Below are 22,368 nucleotides of genomic sequence, written 5' to 3' on the forward strand. Positions count from 1 at the left end.
ACGTCTGCACACTGATGGGGAAGCTGTGTGGTGTTGTATGAAAAATGTTAGAGCAGTCTATTTTTGTAAAATCTGGAAGTTGGAATAGATAATCATTGGGGCCCCAGCTCTAAAATCCTACTACCACTATTAATATGACAATGATTTAATTCTTGAACGAAATTTAAATTGTAACATATGCCATGGGGAATGTGTTTTCTGGCTTGCTAACAACATAAAAAGAGGATGTTGAAAGCCTCTTGTAATTCATGTTTTTAATTTCATTCTTTTTTTTTTTTTTTTTTTTTTTTTAACAGAGTTTGGTTTTTATTGTTATATGTTTGGCTGGGTACAGAATTGCCCTCACCACCCCTGGCCACCCTGGCTTCCTGGGAGGAACAGGGAGACAGATGGCTCCAGACGGCTCTTGGCTGCCACTCTAGGCCTCAGGGCTTATACAATGAGCATGGGGGCTTCCACCTTCCAATAGGAAGTGCTAACTCTAATTCACAGTCAGACTTCACCAGGAGGGAGAGATGATCTTGGCTGAAGGCACTTTAATCAGGGAGCAAACCCAATGCTGGAGTTTGTCTTCTTTCTCGTAACTCTGATAAATCTAGACGCCACTCTGTTGGAGAACCAGCACTGCCGGCAGCTGGGGTTAGTGCACTGACTGAGTGAGGCATGAGGCCTGCTCACTGGTAACACTTCTTGTTAGGGCTGTTAGTGTGGTCAACGAGCAGCTGGCATGGGGTGAACTCTTTTCCATAGGCAGCTTCATACCTCTTGAGCCCGTCCACTATCTTCTGGGTGCCATACAGATGCACAAAGCGGAAAGGCCCTCCAAGACAAGGTGGCAAACTGAGCCCAAAGATGGCTCCAGTGTCTCCCTCTGCAGGTGTGGCCAAGGTCCCCTCTTGCAGGCACATGACTGCCTCACTCACTAATCTTGTCACTAGGCAGAACTGGATGTCTTCATCTGAGGAGACTTCAGACTTAGGAGGCATCTTCAGACTTGCTAAAATACTGTCCATGTCAGAATTCAAATTCTTACTCTTCACACCCTCCTGACAGATGGAAAAGCCCTACCCAGACTTGTGACCTAGAAAGCCCTTGGACACCATCTGTGTCAGCAGTTCTGGGTTTCCACCTCCAGATTGCTCCCCAAAGGCTTTGCCCAGATCTTTTGCCACACGTTTTGCTACATCCACACCAACTTCATCCACCAGTGTGGCGGCACCCATAGGAAAGCCAAGGTTTGTGGTCAGGGAATCCAGCTTCTTCGGGTCAACTCCTTCCTGGAGGATTCGGATGACTTCAGACATCATGGGTGCAAGACACCTGGTGGTATAGAAGCCAGGTCCATCCTTAACCACAATGATGACCTTCCCCTGCTTGAGACGGACTGCTACAGCTGAGGCACTGGTGTCTTTGGAAGTCTTCTCAGTTGTGATCATCTCCAGCAGCAGCTGCCTCTTGTCCACAGGAGAGAAGTAGTGCCTGCCAATCACCTTCTCAGGTCTTTTGCTGATAGCGGTAATTTCACTGATTGGGAGAGCAGATATGTTACTGGCAAAGACACAGTGATCTAGAGTCACCGCTTCTACTTCCTGTAGCACTCTGTGCTTAAAACTAAGGTCCTCAAACACAGTGTCCATCACCGTGTTGGTCTTTTTAAAACCCGTGGTAATCAAACTGCCCAGTCAAGTTGCTGAAGATGGAATCCCTTTCAAATGATGTTAGAGCTTTCTTCTTCACTTTGTCAGTCAGTCCTTTGAACACTTGTTGCTGTCCTCGGCCTAGCCCAGTGAGTGTGGCATCTTTAAGTATAGTCTTTAGCCCCTTATCCATGGAGACTTGGGTGATGCCTGCTTCCATCATCCCTACACCAAGAATAGCCAGATGCTTAACTTCCTTCTGTGGAGCTCCAGATGTATTCTTCTTGCACAGGACCTGACCATGGTAGAGTCCCATCAAGGCCTTTGATTCTTTGGTCATTACAAGCTCTCCAAATTTCTGAGATTCAGAGAGATAACCAGCATCACTTCCTTGCTCAATTCTAGTCTTTACCATATCAATTATTTTCAGAGGTGCAGGATAAAGCCCTTTAGTCTGCTTTCACACGTTTTCTTCCACTTGTTTTGTAAATTTGCTGCCTGACAAATGGAATAGTTATGGCATACACTGTCAATTTTTCCACCAATCCTTTGTCTCTCTTTGGAGAGATCTTATCAGCTAGTCCTTTGGCAAAAGTAATTGTGACTTCTTCTAGGTGTTTGATTTTCTGTTCCTCTGGAAGTTTTAGTCCTGGTCCCAGGGATTCCACCAATTGGTCAACAAGTCCCATTTTCTTTGCCTTGTCTGCATGAATGTTTCTACCAGTCAGCATCATGTCAAAAGCAGCAGGCACACCCACCATTTTGGGCAGCCTTTGTGCACCTCCTGCTCCTGGTAAGATCCCCAGCAAGACTTCAGGAGCACCTAATACTGTTTTTCTGTCTTTTGTTGCTATTCTGTATTGGCATAAAATGGCAAACTCAAGTCCTCCTCCCAGGCAGGATCCACTGATGGCAGTCACAACAGGCTTTGTGGACTTTTCAATTTCTCAAATGTTCTCGGTACTTCTTGTGATATCTGTGTTACTTCTTGAGGGGTCTTGCAAGAGGCTAACATGTCGATATCAGCACCTACAGTAAAGCAGCCTGGCTTTGATGAGATAAGGATGACACTTCTGATTTGATCACTAGCCCAGATTTCATCCATAACTTCTGTGAACTCTGAATGCAGCTCTTTGTTTATTCAGTGTTTTTACCTTTGAATGGGGAGAGTTAATTCAAATAACTGCCACATCCCCTTTGACTCCATAGTTAATATGGATTGTGGTCATCAAAGCAGAGGACCCTGTAAAATTGCAGCATACATAACCTCGGGAGCGGGGGATCCTGAAGGCAGAGAAGCGGCTAAGGCTGCCAGTCGCCTAGTAGGCCACCATGTTGAGCTGAAGAGAACAGCAGTGGAGAGCGCTTCTCTTTAATTTCATTCTTACCTTCTGTATTGGCTTTTTTGATTTATCATAACCAAGGAGAATACAAATGAACTGACTTCAGAGTTTTTTCCTCAGATTTCAGGGTTGTACTGTTCTTAAGCTCCCTCCTAAAACTTGCCTTTTTAATTAAATATTTTAATATTTAATGGCTGAAAATCTTTGTGGTCATTTTATTTTGTTGCAGCTTTATTGAGACAGAATTCACATACCAAATAGTTCACACAATTAAAAGTAAAATTCAATGGTTTATAGTATATCCACAGTGTTGTGCAGCCATCACCACAATTGTAGAACATTTATATCATCACCTCAAAAAGAACCCCATACCCGTTAGCAGTTACTCCTCATTTTCCCATTTCCTCCCAATCCTGCTCCAACCACTCTAGGCAACCAGACTAATCTACTTTTTGTCTCCATAGATTTGCTTATTCTAGACATTTCATATACATCAAATTGTGCAGTATGTGGTCTTTTGTGGCTGACTCCTTTAACTTAGCATAGTGTTTTCAAGGTTCACCTATGTTGTAGCATGTATTAGTACTCCTTTATGTGGATTTACCATATTTTGTTTTTCCATTCATCCGTTGATAGCCATCTGGGTTGTTTCCATTTTTTTTTGTTGTTGTTGGGATATGACCTTTATTGAGCTTATCCACCAGAGTGGAAATAATGTCTGTACAAAACCAAACGTTTGTTACTATAACTTCTGCATCACAATTAAAATCCAAACAGTTTTTTAAAAACAGTCAACTCAATCAAAACCCACTACTTCAGAATCAATAGCTTCTTTGAAGCCACAGTAACACTTAAATATGGTTAAGACTCGAATGAAGAAATTTGGTTGGTTGGAAAGCTAATTAAACTTCCAACTTGCTCACATAGAATTACAAAAAGGCAAAATTGTGTTTTTCACAGAGATCCAGTCCACTGGAATCAGCAACACTGGACAGCTGTTAGAGTATTTAGAGTCCTGAGATAACACGGAATCCAGGCATCCTTTAGACAGTCTTCTGTTGTCCTTTCTTCCCAATCAGAGATTTGTGGATGTGTGGAATGACACCACCACCAGCAATTGTAGCCTTGATGAGCGAATCCAATTCTTCATCTCCAGGAATAGCAAGTTGCAAGTGACCAGGGGTAATACGCTTTACCTTTAAGTCTTTTGATGCATTTCCTGCCAGTTCAAGTACCTCTGCGGTGAGGTACTCCAGGATGGCTGCGCTGTACACAGCGGCAGTCGCGCCCACACGTCCATGACTGGTCGTCCTAGATTTCAGGTGTCAATGAATACGGCCCACTGGGAACTGCAAGCCGGCTCTCTGCGAGCGGGAAACCGCCTTTGTCTTGGCCTTTCCGGAGTCCTTTCTAGCCTTACCGCCAGCCATTTCGAATTCTGCTGAAGCTCAAGCAAGCAAGGCAGAGAAAAGGCTAATCGGACCCACGGTGAGATCCCACCACCTACTCCTTCGTCGCACCGCGATTCAAACTGCTGTTTCCATTTTTTTTGACTATCATGAACAAGGCTGCTATGGCACTCATGTGCAAGTTTTTGTGTGGATATGTGTTTTTATTTCTTTTGGGTATGTACCTAGCAGTGGAATTGCTGGGTCATATTGCAATTCTTTGTTTAATATTTTCAGGGACTGCCAGACTGTTTTCCAGAATGGCTGCACCATTTACATTCCCATCGGCAGTGTACAAAGGCTCCAATTTCTCTATATCCTCGCCAACTTGTTTTTTGCTGTCGTTTTGATTATAGCCATTCTACTGGGTGTGAGGTGATATTTTAATGTTGTTTTGATTTGCATTTCCCTGATGGCTAATGATATTAAGCATCTTTTCATGTGCTTATTGACCATATGTATATCTTCTTTAGAGAAACTTCCAGTCTTTTTTTTTTTTTTTGAGATGGGGTCTGGCTATGTTGCCCAGGCTGGTCTCAAATTCCCAGGCTCAAGGGATTCTCCCACTTCAGCCTCCCAAGTAACTCAAGTGGATTGCTGGGATTACAAGCATCATGCCAGGCTCCAATTTTTTCTTTTCTTTTTTTTTTTTTTTTGAGATGGAGTCTCACTCTGTTGCCCAGGCTGGAGTGCAGTGGCGTGATCTTGGCTCACTGCAACCTCCACCTCTCAGTTTCAAGCAGTTCTCTGCCTCAGCCTCCTGAGTAGCTGGGATTACAGGTACCTGCCACCATGCCTGGCTAATTTTTTATTTTTAAATTTTTTAGTAGAGATGGGGTTTTGCCATGTTGGCCAGCCTGGTCTTGAACTCCTGACCTCAGGTGATCCACCCGCCTCAGCCTCCCAAAATGTTGGGATTACAGGCGTGAGCCACTGTGCCCAACCCAACTTTTTTTAATATTTAAGAGACAGAGTTCTGCTGTGTCTCAAACTCCTGGGCTCCGGGGATCTTCTCACCTCAGCCTCCCAAGTAGCTGAGACAACAGGCATGTGGCACTGCACCTGGGGCTGTCTATTCATTTTAAATTGGGCAATTTGTCTTATTATTGTTGAGGTGTAAGAGCTCCCTATGTATCCTGGAACCAGGTCCCTTATCAGATATACGATTTGCAAAAATGTTCTCCCATTCTGTGGATTGTCTTCTTACTTTCTTGATAGTATCCTTTCAAGTACAGAAGTTTTACATTTTAATGTGGTCCAATTTATGTATTTTTCTTGTGTTTCTTGTGCTCTTTGTGTCATATCTAAAAAAACGTTGCCTAATTTAAGGTCACAAAGATTTACACCTACATTTTCTTCTAAGAGTGTTATAACTTTAACTCTCACATTTAAATCTTTGATCCATTTTGAGTTAACTTTTTTATTGGATAGGTAGAGTTATCCAATATCCACTTTCCTTCTTTTGCAGGTGGATATCCCGTTGCCCCAGCACAACTTATTGAAAAGACTATTATTTAAAAAAGCATCCACCCCTCAGCATATTTTCACAAGTCATGAATTTCATAAGTGAGTAGAGGCAACTCAAAGATAGCAAACTACTTGATTAATGTCATTGGCTAATAAGGGGCACAGTAGGAATTTAAAAGCCTTAGGTTATCTGCTTCCAAAACCCGTACTTATTTCAGTATACCAGTGGTTCTCAATTTTGAGCTTGTGTCGGGATCACCTGTAGGGCTTGTTAAAACACTGGTTGCTGGGGTCCCACCCCTAGAGTTTAATTCAGTAGGTCTGAGGCAGGGCCTGAAATTTTGGTTTTCTGACAAGTTTTCAGGGATTCTGATGCCACTGGTTCAGGGGCCACACTTTGAGAGCCATCGTAATGCACTGTGATGGTTCCCCTATGTTCCTGATACTCGAAGAGTCTTCATTTGGGGTGGGGGGAGACAGAGAGAGAATAATATAAAGTCAATAGTAGTGACAAAGGGCTAAGTGTGCATAGAGGAAGACAACAGTAATTCTGATTAGAATATTGAAAAAAGTTTCTGCAGGAGACATTATGGAATGGATTCGTTTATGGATAATCTCAAGCATTTACCTCTGTCTGGTGAAATCAGACAGCAACTGTCTCTCTTAACATTTGTTTGGTCACAAGTATGCCTAGAGCAGCTAAGCTCTCGAGCACATAAGCAAGTATATAGTGGAGTGGGTGGTGGTTCCAGAATGGTTGATGTGGGACATGCAGAGGGAGCATTTAAGTGTCGGATTATGACACTGAATGCAGGAAAGTAATGGGAGTGAGGCTGGTTAAAATTTTTCACCCACGCAGTCTCCCTGTGTTGCCCAGCTGGAGTGCAATGGTGCGATCTCGGCTCACTGCAAGCTCTGCCTCCAGGGTTCAAGTGATTCTTGTGTCTCAGTCTCCCCAGTAGCTAGGATTATAGGTGTGCGCTACTATGCCTGGCTAACTTTTGTATTTAGCCAGGGTTTCACCATGTTGGCCTGGCTGGTCTCGAACTCTTGGCCTCAAGTGATCCACCCGCCTCAGCCTCCTGAAGTGCTGGGATTACAGGCTGAGCCACGGCGCCTGTTCTCCACTCATGCTTATATCCCACAGTCAGGGTTCAGTAAATCGATGCCACTTGTGAGAGAGACTAAAATAAATAATGGATTTAACTTGATGACTTTTTTTTTAAAACTCTGAATCTTTCAGTGTACAAATGAAATCTTGATAAAGAAAAGATCAATAATAGCAGTATATCAACGCTTTTCTAAGAAACTGTGAAATACTGTGGTGACCTTATCCTGGAACAAACTAGGATGAGCCAGTCTTTATTAAATTATTTTATACTATACTTTATTTATACTTACATTGTGTTCATTCAGGAGGACCCTTCATCTTGTTGAATTCTGTAACATTTCCTTGCAGGCCTAGTGTTGACGGGGTTTGCAGGCTCTCAGGATTGTGTGCCAGTCGCCCTCTTTCTGAAGTAGTTTTATTTATAAACCATACAGGTTTAAAAAAAAAAAAAAAAAACCACAAACAAACAAACAAAAAAACAGAGGCCAGGTGCAGTGGCTCACACCTATGATCCCAGCACTTTGGGAGGCCAAGGTGGGTGGATCACCTGAGGTCAAGAGTTTGAGACCAGCATGGCCAACGTGGTGAAACCCCTTTCTCTACTAAAAATACAAAAATTAGCTGGGTGTGGTAGCAGGTGCCTGTAGTCCCAGCTACTTGGGAGGCTGAGGCAGGAGAATCGATGGAACCCGGGAGGCACAGTTTGCAGTGAGTCAAGATCAGGCCACTGCCCTGTAACCTGGGTGACAGAGGGAGACTGAAAAAAAATCAGAGATTTTAATAGGTCAATCTTCAGCTATGTGAACAACTCACTCAGAACAACTTCGATTTGTAAAAGGTTAAAAAAATGATTGAATTACAGAGCTATGAACTGACTCCTTTTGATGAAGCCTGATTATTAATAGTCTTGTTCACAGCTGTGCCCAAAGTAGAAAATCACACTGGCACTGGGTAAGTAAACAAAACAGGCCAGTAACTCTGCCAAAGACCTAGCTATTAATGGCAATTTATTTTTATTACATATTTGGAATCTTGTCATCCCAGAAGGTGCCGAAATAGAAATTTAGTAATACTTGATTTAAAAGGCAGAAGTCCTGTAAGTTTGCAGCTATTAAAAAATGGAAAGAAAAGAAAGGTTACAAAGGGAAGGGGACCATATTTGTGTTTACATTTGTTGCTTTCCTCAAATGGAAGGTAGAGTAATGTATTCGGAGATATTTTAAATATTAATATCTAACTGAAACCTGATATTAGATTAGAGAATGAGAAAATTTTGCTCAAAATTAATTTTCTTTTCTTTTAATTTATGGTGCTGCTATACCTTTTAGATTTAGGAAGGCAGAAAGGCTGTGTGTGTGTGTGTGGGGGGTGTGTGTGTATTTGTGTGTGTGTGGGTGTGTTTGTGTGTGCGTGGGTGTGTGTGCACTTGCACTTTGGGGTTCCCTTTCTATGGATGTTTCAGGATCTGAGGATGAAGGATGACAATCTAGCAGAAAGCCAGGTTTCAGGGGATGTCAAAGGTAATTTCATGACTATATTAGTAGATAAATCCAAGACCAGAGAGCATGCTGAATGGAGGACATTTACATAGTCTTTCCAGTGCTAAAGGAAATAGGGAAGTGATTATTTCAAAATTATCTAGAGGGTCTTGAGCACAGTATGACTTAAGATAAAAATCTAGCTCATTGTTTCTGATAGTTGGCCTCCTTCTCCTCTCCAGAGGGAATATTTTTTCCTTTTTTTCTCCTCTGTGGAAAGATTAATTAAAACAAAAAGGCATTGTTGGAAAGGGAGCTTTTTTAGTCGCATAAGAGAGGTGCTATTAGTACTTGTTTATTTAGAAATTGACTTTTGGTCAAACTAAGCTATACAACTTTTTCTTTTCCAATCCTCCTGCCCTCCATCCCTCTTCCTTTCTTTCTCCCTCCTACTCGTTGCCCTTCCTCCTTCCCTGATCCCTTGTTTTGTTTAGTTTATGTCATTCTACAGAGCTCACAGTTACCACCTGGTAGGTACACTTGACATTCTAGACAGTTGGTAAATCAGTGTCATACCAGTTGCTAAATAATTGGCCAGGAATAGCCTTTATCAATGAATGCTCCTTCTCCTTTTCACTCTCCATTGAATAAAGATGGAAACCAGCTTTGCCTCCTTTTTAAGTATGGCCACTTGATTTCTAATTTGTCATAGCTCACATGGAAACCCTGTGATGCGCTTGAGGGAGTTTTCTCATGGAGACCTCAATACCTGTAGAATGTAGGGCACATGGCAAACAGATCTGCTTTATCTGATCAAATGATTAATGCAATAAAAAAATATAAAAATTCAAAGGTGAAAAGTATGCTTTTGTTACTGTGTATGGTAAGTCGTTCAGTGGATTCTGGTTCTGCCCATTGAAGCACTGCGCCTGCGGCTGGTGATGGAGGAGAAAACCTTTTGCTGGAAGGAATGGGGAGAAGGGTAGTGGGGGCCAGAGAGTCTCTACATTCCTCCAGGAGGAGGAAACCATCTCTTTAAAATGACAGTGTTTTCCTTCCACGAGAGAACCATAATTTTTGTAACCATTGGTAACTATTTTGGTCTTTCAAATGTGCCAAGCTATACCCAAGCACAACTTGTACACTGGAACAGCCTCTGTCTACGGGCAGAGCAGGATTCAGTGATGTTTAGAAGGCATTTGGGCCCCAGCCAGCCTGAAAGTTGGGGTTTACAAATGTGTTAAACAGAAGAGGTTTTGTTTGAAAGGATAAAGCACATCATGGAAAAGTTGAGGAAGAAACAAAAGAGAAAGTTGCAAACTTACCTTCATGTTTATAAGAACAGATATGTTCTTGAGGGATTGTGGATTTTTAAAAATATGATTTTTTTTTTGGTGGTGGGAAAATTGTAGACGTTAAATACCTTTTTTAGTTATGTTGACACCTTACAATTACATAATCCTTTATACTTTTCAAATAAATACTAATATTAGTAAGCATTTACTACATACCAAGAAAAATTCTAGATGCTGGAAATAAGACAATAAATAAAACAGGCATTATTTTATTAAGTCCTCTCAATAAAGACTATGAATCAGCTACCATTATTATCTCTATTTTACAGATTAGGAAACTGAGGCACAGAAGAGTTGTGTTACTTGCTCAGAGTTTTCATGGTCAGGAATGGGGGAGTAAGGTTTGAAATCCAGACTCTCATTCCAGAGCCTGTGCTCTTAGCACCACACAGTCCTGTCTCAGACAGGCGGCATTGCCACTGTGCACCTTATCTTAGAAGCTAACCCTCTGAGGGAGGTGGGAAAGGTATGTTTATTCACATTTAAAAAATATGAACATGTTCAAAAATTAAACAGTGACCTATTTAAATTCGTATGCTGGGAAGAAGTTCTAGAGTCATAGTCTTCACCTCTTCAATGCTTCAATCATTGGCTTCCCAGCCTCTAATCAGCCATGCACTCCATTTCTTTTTGCACCGTTGTAACCAGTGATTTTCTCAAACACAAGGTCTGTAATGTTCCTCTGCTTAACTCGGTGCAGTTGCTCACTGTTCCACCTAGGATCAAACCTAGACTTCTCAGCATGCGCTGCAGGTTCTTCTGGCCGGGTCCCTGCATACCTCTGCAGCATCACGCTTGCACTCTCTGAGCCCTAGCTCTACAGGCTTTTCTCATTTTAACAAAACATGCTCTTTCTTGTCTCTCACATGTTGTATATGCCGGTTCACCGGCCTCAACATTCTTTTCTTCCCCTCTTTCCTCTTACTCTAACCTTCTTAAGTGGCTATTCTTGTCCCTTCTTTTTAATCTCTACCTTGATGCCATGTCTCTACAGTGTGTTGTAATTGCATGTCCACCACCACTTTCCCTGAGTCCACGGGCCTGGAAACCATGTGATGCTGGGTCTGAAGCGAAGAATTGGGAAAGAGAGAACGGGAATCTTGTTCGCACAGTTCTCTCCAGTACCCAGCATGGTGACCCAGAACATGTACATGTAAGGCATTCGTACATGTAAGGCATTCACGCATGTAGTCAATTAGCAGGCATGTTTTGGACACCAGCTTCATTAGGAGTGATGCCATATTTGAGGCAGAAACATAGTATGATGGAGAATTCGAGGGGCTTTGGACTCAGATAGCTCTTAGTTGAATTCTGGCTTTATCACGTACTACCTTTGAGGCTTCAGGCAAGTTACTTAACTTTTCTGAGCTTACTTTCTCAAATAAAAAGTAAGGATCACTAAAGTGCTTTGGAAACTTTTGTGTGAGAAACTGATGTGTAAATAGATAATTAAGGCACATGCTAGGAGTTATGTTACAGGCATGAACAGGAACACAGAGGAGGGGACAACCAACACAGCTCAAGAGGTCACAAAAGATGTCACGTAAGCCTTTTCTTTTTCTCAGAGCCTCTGGCATCGACGTACCTGGAGATACCTGATAATTGGGCAGCTGTTTATCTTTCTGGAAATGCTTAGTCAAAGGTCTTCTGAGCATGGGGATAGAGGAAGTGATCTTCCATTCATGCATATTTATGATTCTATTCTAAGTTAAATTATTAATAGCATTTGAGAAGTATTCTATTTTAATATGGACAAGAAAAATCGTTCACTTTGAAACATTTACTGAGCTCACTTATAGCATACTGGGGAAAAAAGTCTTGGTTTTGTCATTTTTCTCAAAAGATTTATATGTATTTTCCTGCAATAATATACCAAAAATAAAATCCATGAAGGGTCTAGAACTTTTAAGGCTTTTAAGCCTTTACTGTTTCATAAATTATTTAAATAATTTGAGGAATAACTATTGAAAAGAGTCTTAATCTGTCAGATTGATCAGATTGGATTTATCTTGAAAACAGTTCTGCCTCTTTGAATAAAAATCTATTTTATTCCAAAGAAAGATTTTTTATGACATATAAAAACAAAGGTATACATTTTTAATAATCTTATGATGAATAGGATGGTCTGCTTTAAAGAAGGGTAAGTTTATAGAGTCGGAGTATACTTGTACACATCTTAAATTCAAATGTTTGAAAAATAAAATTTGTTAGGATTTCTAAGCATGTAAGAAAAAATTAAAACAGTGATGCAATCAGGAAGCTTAGAATATTCTCTTGCATAAATTGTATGTGTTAACAGCCTTAGCAGTATTCTCTTGTAGGCCACTTGGCTCCATCTTTAAGGTAGTTTGATGAATATTCACTGGCCTACACAATTTGACTTAAGAAATGTTGTGCCAAAGTATCCTGGATAATGTAGATATAGAGATAAAGTAATATATACACACACACACACACACACACATATATTTACATATATACATATATGTACTTATTTACAGAATATATATAAAATAATTTAGAGGAATGCATCCAGAAACCAAATTGAGCTTGAGAAGTACCACCTCACATGACTGCAGGGGCAGCTGGTTATTGTCTTAGGATATATTTGCATTTTGAAGTGAACTTTAGTGATATTACAAAATGCCAGATTGGAAAAACAGCCATTATTTTTTTTTAAAAAAATATAATTAGCACTAGATGAATGAGTTTTCTCATAATCACCTCATTATTATAAATTAATTCCAAATGAGTAAGTTTGAATAAGACATTGGTTTTGAATCTTTAATTTATCTCATCCTTAGCCTTGCTGCTGACAAATCATAAATAGTTATAATTAATGAAAATGTTAATAGTGCCGGTCCCCAAAATATCTCTAGATCACTGACCTTCTGATTGGTGGAAAAGCCTTTGGAGAATGATCTTTACAGGATTCCATGGCATTGAGTTCATCTGTTTCTCTCTATATGGGGGCAGCAGATGAGGTGAGTTTCTTCCTCTGTCATTTGTAAGATCTACTGTTATTCTCTGGAGAGCTACTGTGTCAGAACGGATTTGGTTTGTTTTTTAAAACTACTGCTACCTAGAGGGTAATTTTATTAAATTTTTATCATTTGAATTAAATACAACAAAATGAAAGCAGCTCCTCCTGCTCAGAGGAGGTGCCACCACAATCTTTAATATTTTCTTAGTATTATTTTCCTTTAAAATATGCTTTGGGACAATTAATAATGACTAATACTTAAATTTTCACTATGAGTAAAAGCTTTTTGGTAAACACTTATTATATATTCCATGTCTCCCTTTTATTCTCTAATTATTTCACCTATTCACCTAATTATTTCGTAGCTCAAGTGTATAATTTAAATGATGTAGAAATATAGAGATCAAAATTAATACAAATACATTTATATAGTGAAGTGTTACGTTATGTTTGTCACATATATAGCATATATTTATGTTTGTCTAGTACATATATAGTATATACAGTACATATCTTACATACATACATACAGTACATATTTGTGTAGTACACAGTTATAGTGCATATATATATTTGTCACATATATATAGAAGTCCTGTGTCTTCTTTTTAGGTAATACGGGAGAATGAATGTATGTTTTTGTGTGCAGTCCAAGAATGACACAGATTTTTTTGTTTGTTTAGTTTAGTTTTCTTTAGGATCTAGATCCCCCAGAGGTAAACACTAACTATAAAACAGGGAATTAGAAGCTGGCCTTGGGTTCTGCAGTTCTAGGCATGGCATTAACTTTTTTTTAAAAACTTAAGACCCAGACTACACAAGTAATCTTCCCACCTGCACTCCCCTGCCAGCTCAGCTACTTCCCTACTCCTGTGCCAACTCAACCCTAACAGTAACCGAGACAAAGGCATTGCCCTGAAGTAAGGTGTAGGGAAGCTTTGTGGCCTCCTTAATAAAGTTACGCCCGATCTTCTAAGCTTGGCGATGGAGGGAGAAGGCACATGGGAGGGTCTTCACCGAGCCTCTGGTCCTGTTTCTGCCTACCCTTAATTCATTCACCCGCCCCTCTAGGGGTTCTGGGCGGTGACCACTGCCACTATTGGGCTAGCTAAGGGTGGGGGCACTGCTCCCCTTAATGCTCTGGCCCCTAGGGGAGACACAAAATATTGTTTTAAATTTCCAGTAGTGTAGCTCATGGCAGGCTGAGGCACTTACACAAAAGGGTGCTGAAGGCTTTAGGATAATGCAGTAGAAATCAGCAAAGGGAGAATATGCAGTAGACAGTTCAGGCTCTTCAACATGACTTGCTTGATCTCCAGAGCCCCCAAACTCTGCTCATGCCAGGTTTTGCACGTGCCGTTTCCTCTGCTTGGACTGGTTATCTTGGCAATCCCCTTCATTGCCTGGTTATCTTCTTCTCAATTACTAGATTTCACAGTAGGGGCTCCGCCTTCTTGATTCACCCGGCCTGGGTTATATAGATTTGTCCTAGATGGTACAGTGGCCCCACATATGCCTCCTCATCAACCTGTTTTGCAGTTGTTTATCCTGTTATGCCATAAGCTCAGTGGCAACAGGGACCTTCTCTGTCTCTCTCAGCTCTGTATTCTCATCAGCTTGGACGGTGCCTGGCACACAGTGGGGACTCAGAAAATATTTTCGAATGTGTGAATGAGTCCGTGAATGAATGGAATTCAGAAAAAAAGAGAATTCTGACCTCCAGCTTCTCTTTATCCTATGAGATACTTTCTTCACTGTAATCTCGCAGGACTGGGGTTAGGTTTTATTTAGAAAGCTGGAAGGTTTGTTTACAAAAGATGCAAATAAACCACTGGGCTTAGGGGAAGAAAGAAAGAGCCATTTTCTTAGACTAGAAAATAATATGGAAAGGATTAGGGGGCGGAAGAAGGAATGGGTGAGTGGGGTGGAGGAATGCCAGCAGACAGGATGGTGATGGTTATAAAAATTGGAAAACTGTCCAATTATCCTTATTTTAGACTTAAAAAAATGAGTAAATTTCCTAGAAGTCCAGTGTAGCCATGTAAAAATATTTGGACTAAGTTAAATATAATTCCCTTGATATTATTGAATTGCCTTTGACTTGGAGACAGAGCTATTCATTATAGAGCAGTTTCTAAGAGTCCAGGCTTCACAGAGATGATCTCTTTTCATTCAACAATGTAATGAAGTAGGAATTATACTTCTATTTTACAGATGAGGAAATAGGCTCAGAGAGTTATAATTGACTTTAGGATTGTAAAACTACAAACAGTAGAACTGGCAGCCATTCATTCATTCATTCATTCATTCTACAAATATTTATTAGTAGTAAATTTTTGTTATCATTAACTTTGTCTTTTTTGATGGTAAAGAATGCATTTCATTTAGAATCATGATTTTAGCCCAGAGAAAGCGATGTAGAAAAAAGCACTTAAGTTAACTAGATCATATCAGAATAAATGTGAAGCCTTACCATTTTACTCATCCAAAGTGTCTAGGGCCTTAAGTTCAGTTCCTTTTATTACAACTTTAATATTTTGTCTGTCTTAAAAAAAGAAAAAAAAAACATTAAATCTCCAGCCCCTGGAATCATGCCTGGAACATGGTGGGTACTTAATAAATAATTCACAGTGAATGAGAAAATTGAGAATCATTAGTCATTTTCTGTTCAGTATTAACAAAGTCTGACTTACTTTTTTTGTTTTTGTTCTGTGTGGGCGCATTTCACTGAGTGCAACTTATGAAGGACCTCAAGATCAAATTCATGTCGTACTCTTGGAATTGATTTCTGACAGGAGGACTGAGAGTTTTTTGTCCTGTAAGTCTTTATTCTAAGACAGATGACACGAATGTAGGTAGTTATTCAGAATAATGGACTCAGGAATTTAATTAGGGTGTTGTTTAAAACGCAAATGTCACCAGCCAGTGGTAAAGCAAACACATTCTGGGTGAATGAGAACGGCCCACTGATTGACATTCAAGACCCATTGGAAAAATCAGGAGACACAAGAGTGGGAAGAGTGCAGATTGGAGCAGCTATCCAAAAATACAGAAGGCCGGAAGGTGGTGAGAAAAATGTCAGACAACAGATTGTGGAGAAAAATAAACAAGCCAAGAAAAGTCCTATTTGGCCTTAAAAGAGGCAGATGGTGACAGGAAGTGTTCAGTGAGGAGTGATTATGCTAAAAATCACAAAGTCTATAAAATTATCCATCTGTAGTTTGAGGTTTTGGGGGAAAATTAAAACTCTTCACTAGTATTACAGGGAAGGGTGATCGTACAGAAACAGAATATTAAGTAAGTGTGTATTTGTGTCAGGATAATAGAAATGAGAGATGCGTTATTCCATTAGAAGAGAAGTTTTGTTTACTTAGAGATTGTGACCAAAATTATAAAAAGTGTTTTGTTTTGCATAAAGGCAGTTGAATTTGTATTAAATCTGTTCTTTCCACATTTTTGATGTAAGAAAGAATTCTCCCAAGGATGTTAATAGGTTGCTAAGGTAGCAATGATAATTTTCTAACTGAATGAATGTGCTAAACATTTTTTTCCATTGGAGAGTTTTTTTGGAATGGGATATAGAAAATGACAAATCACAATGCTAACTTTAAAGCAAAGAATTTTAATTTGAAAGTTGAGAAAATATAGCAGAGAAAACTAATCATTTGGAATGGTATGAGAGAATTTGAAAAAAAAATTATAAATATTTTAAAATAGATGTGGTTGAACATTTAGAATTGGGAATCATTTTTTGATAGTTTGGGACCTAGTTTTCTGTGCTTAAATTTTAATTCAGAACTACTTACTCCGTGGTCTTCTGGTGGTGTGCCACTTGAGTAATCAAATAAGCCAGGGTTTTTACAACCCTTTTCTAGGTCACTAAAGCATTTCTTCTATGTGCCTGAATATGTCTTGATTTCATGCATAAGAAATATTCGATGCTCCATTCTCCTTCTTTGGAAGAAATAGTGACTGAATATGTTGGATTCTTCTCTATTTTTTTGTTTCTCTCTTAGGTTTTTAGCCACACTTGCTCAAGACTAAGTTTTGCATTTTAAGTTTAAATATGTAAAGTAAAAGGCTGGGAGCTGAGTGTGTGGTGTTGCTTCCTCCTTTTCCCTTGAGAACTGAAGACAAAAAATTAAATTTATTATAGAAGTTTGTTTTACTTTTAAAGATGTGATTTTCCAGACAGGGAAACAAACTCATGTATCGGTGTATTTTTTAATGAATTAAAATCATGAAATCTAGGTACTTTATGTAAGTCATTTTATTTAATCCTCAAAATAACATTTTAAAATAGTTATTATTTTCATTCTCATAATTGGGAAAATGTAAGATCATCAAAACTAAGTTTCAGTTTCCTAAAGTCACACACCTAATAGCAGAGTCAGGATTTGAACTCAATTCTGTGTCTTTCAGTGGCAGAAGGGGTTTTGCACATTGTCCATTAGACTCCTATTCTTTTCACTTGTCCAAGAATGGTCCCCAGGCACATACATGCACCTGAAGAAAGCTCTAGAGGAGATTCTGATTCAAATCTCCAGTTGGGAACTACTACATCAAACATTTCAAAAATCAATCAACCAACCAGTCAACCCAATCTTTATTGTATGGTGGTAGTTAAAAATCTAAACACTATTTTCTGCAAGTTGCTAGCCAATTGTTTTGTTTTTTGAGAGGGAATCTCTCTCTGTCACCCAGGCTGGAGTGCAGTGGTGCGCTCTCCGCTCACTGCAAGCTCCGCCTTCTGGGTTCACGTCATTCTCCTGCCTCAGCCTCCCGAGTAGCTGGCACTACAGGCACCCGCCACCATGCCCAGCTAATTTTTTTGCGTTTTTAGTAGAGACGGGGTTTCACCGTGTTAGCCAGGATGGTCTCGATCTGCTGACCTCTTGATCCACCCGCCTCGGCCTCCCAAAGTGCTGGGATTACAGGCGTGAGCCACCGTGCCCAGCGTTGCTAGCCAACTGAACCAAACTTCTTCACTGGGTAATATTTTTAAACATAGATTTAGAATGTCTTTTCATCAAATATGAAAATAAAAAATATAATAACTTATTTCTGGGATATATGCATACATAATTGTTTGCCACCTAATTTTTTTTTCAGTTTTGTAGCCTTATATGTGTGATTACGTCTTAATATCTCAAAGGGCTAGCGTTATCCTCACCCTTATTCTTAGATTTTATCTCTTTAATGATTTTCTTTGCTTTGTTATTCCCACCAGTTTGTCTTCTAGATGGTCTTCATATCATGTTATCACTTAATAAACATTCTCTTTTTTATTCTGAATGAAAATGCACCAAAGTACAAATCTGAAAAAAAGTGAATATTTTATATCTTTTGTTTCTCAGGAAATTATAGCAGTTATGTTAATATTGGTGATATATTTCTCATTATAGTCATTCCTATGCAAACAACATTTTATTGCACCTGTGGATAAATTATTTCATTATATTTTTAACTTGTTATTGTTGGAGTAAAACAACTATTTATTTTTCATGTAAGTGTTTTGTTTTTGGCCTTTTAGCTGAACTCTGATTTTTAATGACTGTCCAGTTTGTTTGTTTATTTATTTATTTATTTATTTTATCATCTCCATTTTACTGGTGATGTCTAGTTTATTTTTTCATTTTTTTTTCTGAGTGTACTATATAATTTGTATATAGTGTTAGTACTTTACATTTTTAAGTTTGTATATCATAGTTTATTCATATGCAGAATTGAATAGTACAGAATTTCTGGTGCACTGTTACATAGTATGTCTTTTTCCCTGATTTTAATGAGAATGACACTTCTGTGACCATATGCATATTCAAGCATTCAAATAACCATTCTTCTGAAGTTGCAGATTAGGTACTTTAAGCATTTGGAATAATTAGTTTTATTAAATGTCATTTTGATTTAAGATAATTTTTTGTTTATAGGATACTAAAAGTAAACTTTTGGAGCAGATTTTTAAAAAATACATTTCTATTTTCTGACATTTTATTTAGGTTTTCATATGTATATTCATAAGGGAAATTGGCCTGTACTTCTCTATTTTATATAATTTTTATCACACTTAGAGTTGTAATTTATTTTTAGGAAATAATTTCATTATGATCTACATATTTGTTAACGTCGTGAGAAAACCCAATTTGGGTCTGCATTATAGCGGAAAATTATACTTCTTAACGCTCTGCCTAATTATTAGTTACTTCCTTTTAACTACCTAAGGCTGATCCAATTAGCAAGGCACAAACCTACTGAGTGTGCAGTAGTAAGTTTCTCATCTTCTGTAGTAGGATTTGGAGTCTTCATTGCTGTGCTCTATAGGTAAAAAATAGCACATGTATTGAAAGGTATACTTTTAGGACCTACATGCGGCCATAGCCTGGTCATAGCTCCTGGTCCTCCAGTGGGCAGAGAAGGGGCCACATCTTGGTATCTCTCCTACGTTTGGTCAGCACATAACCTCTGCCTCTATTCCACCTCCTGAACTTGACATTTGTCACTTTTGTCTTCTGTGTCTTACTGACAGAGATAGGGCTCACTCCCAGATTGGTGAATTGCTTGTTCTCCTCCAAGTTTGTCCAAAAAATCCCTCACATTTGCCTCACAACCCCCCATCCTTCCTACTCCTACAGTAAGGATGTTTCCTTGCCACCTTCGCATAGTATACATTTTCACCCGGGAGAGGACAATTGGAATTGTAGTTATAGAATGCTTACTTAAAGTTTGATTTAGGTTAAACAGGGTGCTTACAATTTCGTCCATCTTATAATGCTACTTAATATCATATCCTGATTTAGAACACAAATTGCACAAACAGAAAGGCATATCTGGATAGCTCGTGCTCTTATATGATGTTCTTCCATTTTTAAACTAATGTTAATGGTGCATAGCATTCCATTTTAATGCCTTTTCCTCTATTGTTTCAATTTTATTGTTTTTAACCTAATTAATTATTTCAGTTTTTTAAAAATAGTTTTGTAAGAAGTTAGTCTAGGTCAGCATTTTGCAAGCTGTTCTCAGAACACTAAAAAAGGGCAAATAAGCTTGGGAAATTGTACTAATACTCTCCTTGAGGATTCAAAGTACATATTAACATAAGAAAAGATCTGAGAAGTTTTAAAATAACAGGGAAAACTTTTGAAGTTTATTCAATGATTAAAAGAACTTAAAAATAAAGAACTTATTTGTGTAGAGGAAGGCTTTTTTCTTGGCACAGTTATTAAAATTCTCTGGAATAGATTTTAATTTTTTTCTTAATACCAATTTAAGAAGTGCTAGTCTATTTCATCATGATCATTGTTACTTTAAATAAGGAGCTCTGGAATTTACTTACTCAATTCATAGTTTTTTCTTTCATCTCATTATTTTTTACGTATATTTTAATTATTATTTTTTATCTATTTAAGGAATCTTCTCTTTACAATAAAAATTGTTTGGTTCATTTATTTTTATATTTAAACAGGAAAGCAGGAAAAGAATTAAAATTATGGCATTATCTCTGAGTATATCTTTGAACAATCCTAAAGGTTTTTATATTTAGCAATCTCATTATTGCTATTGTAAACCAGAGTATCTGAGATAAGTCTCAGTTAATTTAGGAAGTTTATTTTGCCAAGGTTAAGGATGTATCTGTGACACAGCCTTAGGGGGTCCCAATGACATGTGCACAAAGTGGTCAGGGCACAGCTTGGCTTTATGCATTTTGGGAAGAAATGAGACGTCAATCAGTATGTATAAGATGTACACTGGGTTGGTCCAGAATGGTGGGACAACTGGAAGAAGGGAGGGGTGTTCCAGATAAGAGACAAACAAACATTCTTTTGAGTTTCTGGTAAGTCTTTCCAAAGGAAGCAATCAAATGTGCATTTCTCTCAGTGAGCAGAGGGATCACTTTGAGTTCTGTTTGTCCTTTGTCCACAAGAAATGTCCTTGTGGACAAATTGTGAGGGAGCTATGTAGCTTTTTTATCTTAGTAGCTATCGTTTTTAGGAATAGAATGGGAAGCAAGTTTGCCCTAAGCAGTTCCCAGGTTGACTTTTCCTTTTAGCTTAGTGATTTTGGGGTCCTTTAGCAATGTTTTATAAATAAACTATTTTTAATTTTCTTCTTTGATCTCATTTATTTTTTAAAAAAGTTTTATACCTCTTTACAAAGTATTATAATTCCCAGCTTCATCATATGGTTATTAGAGAATGTGATCTATAGTCTTTCTTATTTATAAATGTATAAAATTTATAAATTTTGTTTCTAAAATTTATCAGAATTTCCCTATGACAAATTATGTAATTAACCATTGTATTTCATGGATATGCCAGAAGGTGAATTCCCTGTTACTAGATTACCAAGATAAATACATGTAATTCATTTTATTTTTAAAAAAAATCTCTACTGTCCTTATTATGTCCACTTGACCTGTTGTTAGCAGGTGGAGGTGGGTTGCTCTTTTCTGTAATTGTATTTATTTCCTACTTAGACTTCCAAAGGTTTTTGCAGTATATATTTTCTTGCTGCATTATTTTTAGTTATTTACTCACTAGACATTTTGCCTTTTCAAATTGTGAAGTGGTCCTTTCACCTAAACACTGCTTTAAAAAATATTAAAGTCAATTTTGCATAATTAGTTTACCTTACTTGGTTTTTATTTTGGGGTTTGTTTGATATGCATGTATTTACTCTAGTTTCTTTTTTAAAAGTCTTTCCGTGTCATTTTATTTTAAGTATATTTATCAGACGTTGTAGAATTAGTTATTTTCTCATAATGTCTTAGGCTTTTTTCTTTTGATAGGAAAATATAAATGATTTGTATTGATTACCATAATATCATGTTTGATCTTATTTTTATGTCTTTATTTTTTATCAGTTTGTTTTCTATTCTGTATTTTGCAATAAAGTCCATTTTTTAAAACTTTATTTATTTTTAATTATTTATTTTATTTTGTATTTATTTATTTGGGCTGCAGAGTCTGGCTCTGTCGCCCAGGCTGGAGTGCAGTGGCGCGATCTCGGCTCACTGCAAGCTCCGCCTCCTGGGTCACGCCATTCTCCTGCTTCAGCCTTCCGAGTAGCTGCGACTACAGGCACACGCCACCATGCCTGGCTAATTTTTTTGTATTTTTAGTAGAGACGGGGTATCACCGTGTTAGCCAGGATGGTCTTGATCTCCTGACCTCGTGATCCGCCTGCCTCGGCCTCCCAAAGTGCTGGGATTACAGGCGTGAGCCACCGCGCCTGGCCCATGTTTTTTACTTTGAGTTTCTGTAACGATTTAAAAGGTAGAAACTTTTTTTTTTTTTTTTTTTTTGAGACGGAATCTAGCTCTGTCGCCCAGGCTAGCGTACAGTGCTGCGATCTTGGCTCACTGCAACCTCCACCTCCCGGGTTCAAGTGATTCTCCCACCTCAGGAGAGATTAATCCTAGAGGGATTACAGATGTGCGCCACCATGCCTAGCTAATTTTTGTATTTTTAGTAGAGATGGGTGTCATCATGTTGGCCAGGGTGATCTGGAGCTCCTAACCTCAAGTGATCTGCCTGCCTTGACCTACCA

The 22,368-nt window shown here is 38.6% G+C and overlaps 1 protein-coding gene and 2 pseudogenes across 1 annotated transcript in view; 1 reads left to right on the forward strand and 2 right to left on the reverse strand.

Moving 5' to 3' along the window:
• The window catches only part of CPE (carboxypeptidase E), a 122,274-nt gene that overhangs the window by 24,576 nt on the left and 75,330 nt on the right, over window positions 1–22,368 (forward strand). The gene's annotated exons all lie outside the window — the stretch shown is intronic.
• LOC103236489 (trifunctional enzyme subunit alpha, mitochondrial pseudogene) lies at window positions 280–3,108 on the reverse strand (annotated as a pseudogene).
• On the reverse strand, window positions 3,933–4,509 carry LOC119622152 (histone H2A.Z pseudogene; annotated as a pseudogene).

This window comes from Chlorocebus sabaeus, chromosome 7 (genome assembly GCF_047675955.1).
Source record: "Chlorocebus sabaeus isolate Y175 chromosome 7, mChlSab1.0.hap1, whole genome shotgun sequence".
In the NCBI taxonomy this organism is placed as follows: Eukaryota; Metazoa; Chordata; class Mammalia; order Primates; family Cercopithecidae; genus Chlorocebus; species Chlorocebus sabaeus.